The sequence below is a fragment of the Ursus americanus genome, chromosome 23 (assembly GCF_024610735.1).
Source record: "Ursus americanus isolate L20-20 chromosome 23, mUrsAme1.1.p, whole genome shotgun sequence".
Lineage (NCBI taxonomy): Eukaryota > Metazoa > Chordata > Mammalia > Carnivora > Ursidae > Ursus > Ursus americanus.
Genome location: NC_142149.1, coordinates 102,161 through 111,989, shown reverse-complemented (window position 1 = coordinate 111,989; position 9,829 = coordinate 102,161). Strand labels below are relative to the sequence as shown.

At 57.4% G+C, this 9,829-nt stretch overlaps 1 long non-coding RNA gene across 1 annotated transcript; it reads left to right on the top strand.

The window, feature by feature from the left end:
* The first annotated feature begins 207 nt into the window (after positions 1-207).
* On the top strand, positions 208-4,798 carry LOC148107911 (uncharacterized). The gene is made up of 3 exons (XR_015721386.1): positions 208-256; positions 573-652; positions 3,936-4,798. It is a non-coding gene; the product is annotated as an uncharacterized LOC148107911 (long non-coding RNA).
* Positions 4,799-9,829: the final 5,031 nt, after the last annotated feature.

The following is a 9,829-nucleotide window of genomic DNA, read 5'->3' as shown; positions in this document are numbered from 1 at the left end:
GGGTCTTTGTTTCTGCGTGGAGGCCGGCACCTTCCTCTAGGGACAGGGAACCTGAGATGGGCTCCAGGGTTGGAATTTAGGCAAGTTTGGGTTCAGCTGGAATGTCAGTTTGTTGTTCTTTGATGGAATTCAGGACCGTGGGCCAGTGTTGCCTGGCCTGGCAGGGCAGTCTGCCAGTGCGGGCTCCTCCCACAGGGCAGGGCTGGTCCGAGCCCGTGAGGAAGGAGGACTGAAGCTGCAGAAGCTCCAGCAGCTGGTGAATATGGAGGGACCCACGCGGCCTCAGAAAGGGATCTCGGTGGCCAGGTCCCCCAACACCCAGACCCTGCCTCATTCCCAGCAGGACACCCCCCCGCCCCCGGCCTGGGGAGTCCTCCCAGCCCCTCCCCCAGGCCCTGTGGTCACGCCATTGGAGGAAACTGGGGCCTATGTCTTTGGGACATGACCGCAGTTTGTGGTCATTCTTTGCAGACACACTCCTAGCTGGGGATGAGAGGTCGCCTTCAACCTTGGTTTGGGGTGGGAAATGGGCTCTGGTCTGTGTTAACCTAAATGGTATTTTACTCTTGAAGTTCCGGGACCGTATCTGAGGCCCGGCCAAATCCTGCCTGCCCTTGGAGGCTCTGAGATTTGGCTCATCTGAGAACACCAGGTAAGGTCGCCTGGGGTGCCCTGACTTGGGGGTGGACGGGAGGCCAGGTACCCCTCACTCACTGAGGCTGCTCTGCAGAGGGGTGGGCACCTGGCATCACCCAGTGGGAAGGACTGTGCCTTCTGCTGGGCAGGGCTGGGGTGGGCATGTGGGTGGGCGAGTGCCCCACTCTATGTCCCTGCCTGCTGGGTCACCTCTTCTGACACCCTCCCTCCCCTTGGGGATCCCCCTCCATCTTTGTCTGACCAGGTGTGGGCACACAGTGGGCTCTTCGGCAGCCCATCCAGGAATTCACGCCACGATTCCATGATCCGGGCAGTGGTGGTGTCATTCAAGGACTGGCCCAGGGCTGCTTGTGAGGGGCGGGGTGGGGGCAGTCTCATCTGCCCGGTGAGCAGGAGCAGGCCAGGCAGTAGACCCACAGTGGGAGAAAGGGAGGGAGGGAGGCTCAGGTGGGTGGGTCCTGGATGAGGGAGGCCCAGGCCATCAGGGCACTGGCACCCTTGGGGCCTCCAGCTGATGAGTGTGTGCAGGGGGCAGGTTCCCAGGCCACCAAGTTGTGGCGGCACCATGATGGTCCCGGTCAGCTTCCATGACGGCCAGAGGGAAGTAGCCTCCGTTTGTCCTTCTCAAACCTGGCTGTGCCATGAAGACCAGGCCTGGTCAATGCCGTGAGAGGGGTAGTCATGTAGGCCCCTGAGCCCCAGGGGGATGTGTGGGGTGCTGTAGGCCCATGGGGGATGTGTGCGATCTGGCGAGGTGCTGGGCCGTAGAGGGTGTGGCTTTGACCCTGAACTGGGTGCCTTGGGAAGAAGCCAACACAGGAGATGCCATCTGGCCCAGGTGTTCACAGTGTCCCTGTGGCTTCCCCATGGAGAGTACCTTATGGGGGCCGCCAGGAGAGAGACGATAGGTAAGGGTGGAGGGAAGGGGCAGCTTCTGGAAGTGTTCAGAGGTCCAGGTTGGAAATAGAGGGAACAGGAGTACAGGGTGGCCCTGTAGCACCATGTCACACACCAGGGCCCCACACAGGGGTGGTCTCAGCAGGAGGGCCCAATGTGGCCAATTGTCCCAAGACCGTCCCATATCCACCCACCACTGAGTACTTGGCCCATGGCCTCATAAGCTCTTGGTGGGCAGAGGGTCCTTTCTGGGCTGATTGGGCCCCATGGTACTTGGGTGAGTGAGGAGGGACAGGCAGTACCCGTGTGTAGGTCAGGAACCTGAGGCTGGAGGGAGGCTGGACGGCGGCCCCGCCCCCACACCCCACCACTAGCTCCACACGCCTTCCCTGGGGCCCAGAGGCACCGGGGCTGGAAAAGCACCTGGAACAAGTCCCACACTATTTCCCAGGGAAGGGGGGCTGCCCCTCCCCAGACCCTGCTCCCTGATTCATGAGACGGGAACCCTGCCCAGGCCGCCCACCCCTGTCCAGGATGGTCAGAGTGCAAAGCGCATTTCAGGCATCTGGATCGGATAACTGCCTGATAGCGTGTATAAATCAGAGACGGAAGTCTCCGGAAGGCAGAGCCACCGCAGTTCATTCCAATGTGATGCATGCAGCAGGAGCCATGGCTCCCTGAGATTTAAAATCAGCCCAGAGAGAAGGGTCATGAAGCTGCCCACGCAAGCTCTGGCCCAGTGGCCACAGAGCCCTGCCCGTAGAGGGAGGAGCAAGTGACAGACCTCAGAGTGCCAGGGTGTGGGGGATGGGGGACCTGCTTGCAGAGCACAGCCGAGCCAGCACCCTGAGCCCTCACTGTGGCCGGGCTCCAAGCCAACCCCTAAGAGTCTGCTGCCCGCGTGGCCAGGCGGGTGTGTCTCTTCATCTGTCGCCTCCTCACTGTGTGAGCTCACCGAGTCTCTTACCCTCTCTGGGCCTCCATCTCCTTGTCAGGTCCTTGTGAGAGCTGAGCAGAGACCGCACGGAGGCCCTGGCTGGGGCAGTGAGGAGAGGGCAGCTCTCTGGGAAGGTCCAGGACATCAGGGACAGAGGACACACAGTGGCCAGATGGGTGGTCACAGGAAGGCTGGGGGGAGGAGATAGAGTGAGGCCCATCAGTGAAGGACTAGGATGGGAGCCAGGCCTGGAGGGGCCAGGTAGGGTGGGGGACCTTGAAACAAAACAGAAAGGGACGCCTGCCCTGATAGTGGGGTGCTACAGAGGGACACACAGCTCCCCAAGACCAGGATGGTCAGGTCCTACTGCCCTGTCTGCAGGAACTTGTCCCTGCTGCCCAACTTCCGTCTCCAGACTCAACAGTGGTCCCTTAGAGTCCAGGGCAGGCCACCACATCCCAGGCATGCCTCCATAGCCCCTCAGGGCAGCTGAATATGGGGTCTGCAGGTGGGGACGACACCCCCTCCCAGGTGCCCAGCCCAAGGTGGACCTCCAGGCTCTCAGACAAGCTCTGAGTTCTCCATGATACCTGGTTTTCCCAGAAGGTGAAAGCTTGGGGCTTGTCCCCAAGGGGCTGTTCTCAGGACTTTGCTGTGTCCAGAAGTATGCCTTAAAACATCCCAACACAGACATCTTTACATGGGGCTGGGGTCTCAGGATATGTGCATTTAAATTTCCAGTAGAGGTTCCAAATCACTGCTTTATACCCTTGCACATGGTTTGTGAATATGCCCCTTTTCCTCACCTTACCAACACTGGATCTGGTCATCAAATGTTTTTCAACTCCTCATTTCTGTGATTAATGGAGACTGAATAATTTGTTGTGTTTATTAAGACATTTTATGTATCTTTTGTTTTCCTTTGCTGCTTTTGTATTGGGTTGTTCGTTTCTTCTTACTGACTTGTGGGTGCTCTTTACATATGATAAATCTCAACACTTATGCTTACCTTGCAGATACTTGCTCCCAGTCTCTTGCTTAACATTTTAGCTTTCTAGTGGTATTTTCTCCATCACATACAAGTCCTTGGATTTCTTATAGTCAAATCTGTCAGTTGTTTCCTTAAGGCTTAGATTTTGCATCTTGCCTGTTTTTCTGGGAGTGTGCACTTTTCTCTTCTCTTCCAGTTCTTTTATAATTATACTTTTTGTCTTTAATCTATCTGAGTTTATTTTGGGTATGGGGTGAGACAGAGTGGAACCATTTTTCCACATTAAATCCGAGATATCAGGAGCCCTGGAGGACACAAATTATAGCGTAGGGGCTTGGAGCACAGGCTCTGGAGCCGGGCTTCCTGGGCTGGAATCCATGCCCTGCCCCACACAGCGGGGGTGCTGGCCACTTACTGAGACTGTTCCAGCCTCAGTTTCCTCTTCTCCAAAAGGGTTCGTGTGCAGCGGGAACACGCACTTTTGTGTAAACCACTTGGGAAAGAGTCAGGTGGTCTGACAGAGCCTGCATCAGCTCCTGGGGTCTTCCCAGCCTCCAAGCAATTCCCAGACCCTGGAGTCGCACCTCTTCCTGCTTCCTTCAGAAGAGAGGAGGAGGGTGGGGTACTGCTTGGAAGGGAAGAAGATCGGCAACCTCCAGGTGAGTGAGACAAACTCCTGTGTGCCCTGTTGACCTCGGGATAGAGACATCCCCACTGCTGGTGGCTTCTGAGGAGAAAACAGTCGCAATGTGGTCGTGCCCAGCCATGTTCTGACAAGTCTGGAGAGGTCCTGAGATCTGGAAGTGCGTGTTAGTTCATGCGTCTGCTGAGGAGAGAGCATGGAGCTAGGAGAAGAAACGGGGCTGCTAGGTGTCCTTCGACTGATACCCCAGGGTCAAGCCTTCTCATCTGTGAAAGCCGGGGCAGGCAGCACAGGCATGCACCGAGAGGGGAAAGCGTCCCACAGGCTGGCACAGGTAATCGCTAGCCCTTGGGGGAGAAGCTCTGGGGGCTGGAAGCACACTCCCCTGGGCTCTGGCCCCTCACAGTCTGGCCTGACTCCCAGCTATGTGGCAGCCTCTAGCCCAGGTCCACTGGGGCTGCCCTGGGGCTGACCTTTGTGACCCTAACCCTAATCCTCCACATTTTGCATCTTGCCTCTTTCCCTGAGAACATGCTCTTTGCTCTCCAGACAGACTCTGGGACTGGCCCCTGTGCCTCTCTGCCTCCCTCCATCTCCTCTTCCCCTGCTGCTTCAGCTGCTTGCCATTTCCCTGCTCAGAGCTGCCCAGCGGCCCGGCACTTGCTGGTGAAAGACTGTGTAAGGAAGTCTGGGGCTAAGAAAGTGGTAAAAAAAAAAAAAAAAAAAAAGAAAAAGAAAAAGAAAAAAAGTGGTTGTTAATTTGGGCTCAAATGAGTAAGGGGAGAGGTTAAGAAAAGTAAGAGAAGTGGAGTCCAGACTAAGAGTGGGAGCTAAGGGGCGCCTGGGTGGCACAGCGGTTAAGCGTCTGCCTTCGGCTCAGGGCGTGATCCCAGCGTTATGGGATCGAGCCCCACATCAGGCTCCTCCGCTATGAGCCTGCTTCTTCATCTCCCACTCCCCCTGCTGTGTTCCCTCTCTCGCTGGCTGTCTCTAAAAAAAAAAAGTGGGAGCTAAGCATGCGTGAGTTGTAGGGACTGAGTGAGGACCCTCACAGGCCACCATTGCTTGGAGCCAGGTCGACCTGGGCTGCTGGGGGACAGAGCTTGATCACGAAGCAGGAGCCACAGATCCAAACCACCTGGCGGGACCCCTTCCCTGAGCCTCTCCTTGTGTGAAAGAGGGGAGATGGGCTGGCTGCCCAGAGGGTCCTGAAGAGACCCTTGCCTCAAGGAGGGGCACTAAAGGTGGCCCTTGGCCCCGTGGTTACCCAGCAGCCCTGCCAGTCCCCACGGCCAGGGTTCCAAAGTGCAGAAACGTCACGGTCAGTGCTGGAAGGCTGGCAGCAGCAGCAGAGGGAATGCTCTTTCTCCAAATGGGCTTGTTGGGTCCCCCAGAAGGAGGTAATACTGAGTTTCCCCCTTTACGAAATGAGTGGCCTCGAGCCTGCCTGACATTTCCAACTTTATTAATTTTTGTCACACTGTGTTGCTGAGATGGGCTTCCCCTGCTGCTCTGTGGTGATTAATAGTGCTGAGCTGAGCACGGTTGCAACACTTTCCTGTAAAACGAACTAAAACAGAAGTTGATGTCTTCCTCATATATGAAATACATAAATCAGTTAAAAATAGTTCCCTGAGCGGATGTGATGATGTCGTGGCTGTCACAGGAAGCACATGAATCAGGCTCATCCCCACGAACAGGAAAGTGGAGGCAGAGTCCATGTCTTTGGGCCCCTCCTCAGGGGACTCAGGGAGGCCCTCTGGCTCCACCTCGCACCTGGCCCAGGCAGGGGCCGCCAGAAGGATGGCACAAACCTGGCCGGCTGTGCTCCTACCTGCATAGCTCCTTGCTGGGTGCTTATTTCCTGGTTTGGACCTCCTTACCAACCATAGGAGCAGCCCTAAGACGCACGTACAAGGGCCTTGCCAGTCCACCCGGCCCAGGGACACCCCTCCCTGGGGACCCAGCGCAGCTGGTGGACATTCAGGCTGGTCCTCCCGGTGGGCTGTTAACAGCTGTGGGGCCCACGCCTGCCGGGCCATCACCTTGGGCACAGCAAGGCCTCTGGCTTCCTGGTGAAGGTGAACACCCATGTGGCCACGCTAGTGCCACACGGAAATTTCACACCCGTCCTATGGAGACACTGGAGACCCAGGGTGTCGGCACTGCCGATGGCAAAGCACTATCCGAGCCCCTCAGAGCCCCCACTGCAGCACCGGAAGCTGCAGAGAAGCAGGGGCTGAGGCCGTGGTAGCCTCTGGAGGCCGGGTGACCCAGAACGTGGTCCCAGGTTACCAGGAGGAACACTACAGGGTGTGCGCCAGGGTCCTCAAGGGGCACTAGGGACGAGGCTGGTGAGTATTGTCACAGCACAAGCCCAAGGGCCCTTAGCACCAACTGACCACAGGTCCCTCCCGTGTTGGGTGGGGGGGTCAAGGTGGGCGAGCCCAGGGAGGGTTAAGGCCACCCAACAGCAGCCGGTTAGCTGCAGGGCAGGCAGGCAATCACTGTCTCAAGAGTCTAAGTCAGTGTTGAATGTGAACCTCAGAAAAACTCAGCTCAGAGTGGACTAAAAGGTCCCTAAGGGGACACATAAACCAGGCCAGCAAGCACTGATGAAGTCCGACTATTTTCCACCCTTGCCACCCCCCCCACCCCCCGTTGCCTGGGGTGGGGCACCTGCCTGGAGGACATAAGCTGGGCTGGACCTCCTCCCAAGCCCCAGCCTGAACAGGAAGGATGAGGCTCCCTGCTGGCCTCTCAGTCTGAGGCCCTTGGCTGTGGAGGCTGGTGGGGGTCCAGCTCATCCCAGGCATCTCTCCCGGACATCCGGGTCAGCTCAGTGGGAAGGCGCAGAGGAGGTGGGCCAGCCCGAGTTGGGCCACTCTGCCTGGGGAAGGGGGGGCGAGGAGAAGAATCCTTGGCTGTGGCGGAAGCGTGTTTGGGAACATGCCCTTCCCAAGAAATCCCTAAAAAAAACACCTTGGGGTGTCCTTAGAAAGTAGCCTAGAGACTCAAAAGCAATTTTCTTTTCATATTTTGGATCTAATAAAAGGTATTCCCCGCACCCCCCCCCAGTTTCAACATTTTCATAGATCCTTAAAAAAGCAAAAACCTTGAGAGCTTTGTGCTCTGACTTTAGGGTCTGATGGCTAAAGGAACAAGGAATATCCAGACCTGCCCTCCTGGAGAGAGGTCCTCAGAGCGAGGGAGAAGAGCCTGCCCTTGTTTGCTTGGCCTGGCCTGGACGTGAACCAGGAGAAAGAGCAGCCCAGGCTCTGCATGCTCAGCACAATCGCTCTTACACATGAGCACACGCGTGTGTACACATGCACACCCACCTGTGTGCACATACGCACATCTGCGGGTCTGCACACACGTGTACACGCACAGCCTTGCCTAGGGCACGTGTGTGGGCACACACAGCGGGGTCTCCCTGGGAGGAGTGACGGCTGTGCCTCCAGCTCCCGCTCCTGGGGTCCCCCACCCCATCCCACCGCTCCTGCTCCCAGTGCTCCCTGGGGTCCAGGCCGGCTGTGGCCCCCCCGGGGCGAGGCAGGGTATGCCCGTCAGCGGGCAGCTGGTCCTGAGTCAGTCAGACCCTTCTCCTCTGCCCCCACCTCCAGGTGCAGACTTCTTTCTGTCCTCTCACCCCTTGTGCCATGAGGCACCCTCCCCAGTACCCAGAACTGGATCCATTGGATGGGTTGCCGATGTCCAGTTTCTCACCCTTGATCTCCTCTCACGCTCCTCCCTGGGTCTTTGAGTGCAAACATCTTGAATGGTCTGAGCTCAGGGAAGGGCACCTGTGCTTGGCCCCTGGATGTAGAGGGCATCTTCAGGGACATAGGGTGTTACTGCTCTAAATATTCCAAGCCCAGGTAGCTGCATCTACCCAGAGACTCTGGATGAGTGAGGGCTTTTGGGGTACACACACAGTTTGGCTGACTGGGGACAATCCCTTGGTCAGTTGGCGTTTGGATGGTGCCACTGTCCCCCCAGCATCTGTGATGGGTTGAAAAGCATTGCGAGGGGGTCACATCTCCTCCAGTCCCTCCTGCTGTGTAGTGTTGGGCAGGGCAAGTGCCGGGACCTGCTCCTGGCAAGCTCTCCCTATTGCATACTTGTTAGGCCCCTCCTGGGCCTGGTGTCAGCAAAGAGCCTTTCTGACCTGGCAATGGAAATGTGTGTTTGAGCTTGGCAAAGTGGCTTGCTCTTTTCAAATCTTTGACTAAACTGCAAATGAGCACGGAGCTTCATGAAGCATGTAAATGTCATCCACTCCTGCCCCATACTTCACAGCTCTCTCCTGTCCCTGCTTGTCCATGATGCCCGTCTGGCCGTGGACTTCACCATATGGTAAGTATATGGATGGATGGCTTTCTTTTTAAAAAGTCTTAATGGCATAGCACAGCATCTGAGCACACTTATCAACCATGGAATGCTTCCCCAGGCTTTTGGCTCCCAGCCGACAGCTCACGGAGAGGCCTCGCAGCTCAGAACCCAGTCCCAGGCACCACCACCTGGGGAGGGTTTTTAAGCAGCACCAACTTTGCTTGGTAAAATGAGACTGCAGGCTGCACAGTCATGAGAGAGCAAGGGGGGCCCTTTCTTCCTTGGCATCTATTCCTCCATAGTTTCCAGATTGCCAGACCCACACCTGCCCATGCCAGGTGGGCCTCTTCCTGTGTGTCCTCAGGGACCAGCTCGGTCGCTGCCCCAAAGTCAAACCTTTATCACCTAGATCCTTGCAGCACTGACTGTTTCTGTGCCAATCTGCAGATGCACAAAAGGACGAAAGTTCAGGGCAGAGACTTCTTAGGGTGTACAACCCTGCCCGGCTCCAGGAAGGACGAGCTCACACCAGGCCCTGTGCTGCGCATTTGACAGGTCCTGGGGCATCGTGTCCGATCCTCTGAAGGCACCCATCCTGCAGCTGAAGAAACAGGAATAGAAGTGGAGGAACTCGTCTAAGGCCGCACAGCAGGGAATACGATGGCACAGAAGCCTTCAGAGTCAGGACAGGCCCAGCCAAAGTAAGCTTGGCACTGCTCATGCTGCCTGACCATCCTATAAGGGCAGGACCCGCCTGGCTCCTGGTTAGGGGCTATGAGATAGCATCACGGTCCCCAGCCCACCCAGAGTGGCCAGGAGCATCACAGTAGGTGAAGTGGATGGGCAAGGCTGGGATGACCCTTGCCCCAACTGTAACTCCCCCACTGTTGCCTCCAGAAGCTGGAACTCCACCGAGAGACGGTTTTCCTGATGGAAGAGATCCTCTCCAGGCTACCTGGGCAGACCCCCAACCCTCAACCTCTTAGGAGAATGCTGCCCCTCCTCCACCTCTCCCCTATCCCTCCTCCTGCCCTTCCTCCATCTCCCCCGCTGCCCCCTCCATCCCTCCCCATCCCTCCTCCTGCCCTTCCTCCATCTCCCCCGCTGCCCCCTCCATCCCTCCCCTATCCCTCCTTCTGCCCTTCCTCCATCTCCCCCGCTGCCCCCTCCATCCCTCCCCATCCCTCCTCCTGCCCTTCCTCCATCTCCCCCGCTGCCCCCTCCATCCCTCCCCATCCCTCCTCCTGCCCTTCCTCCATCTCCCCCGCTGCCCCCTCCATCCCTCCCCTATCCCTCCTCCTGCCCTTCCTCCATCTCCCCCGCTGTCCCCTCCATCCCTCCCCTATCCCTCCTCCTGCCCTTCCTCCAT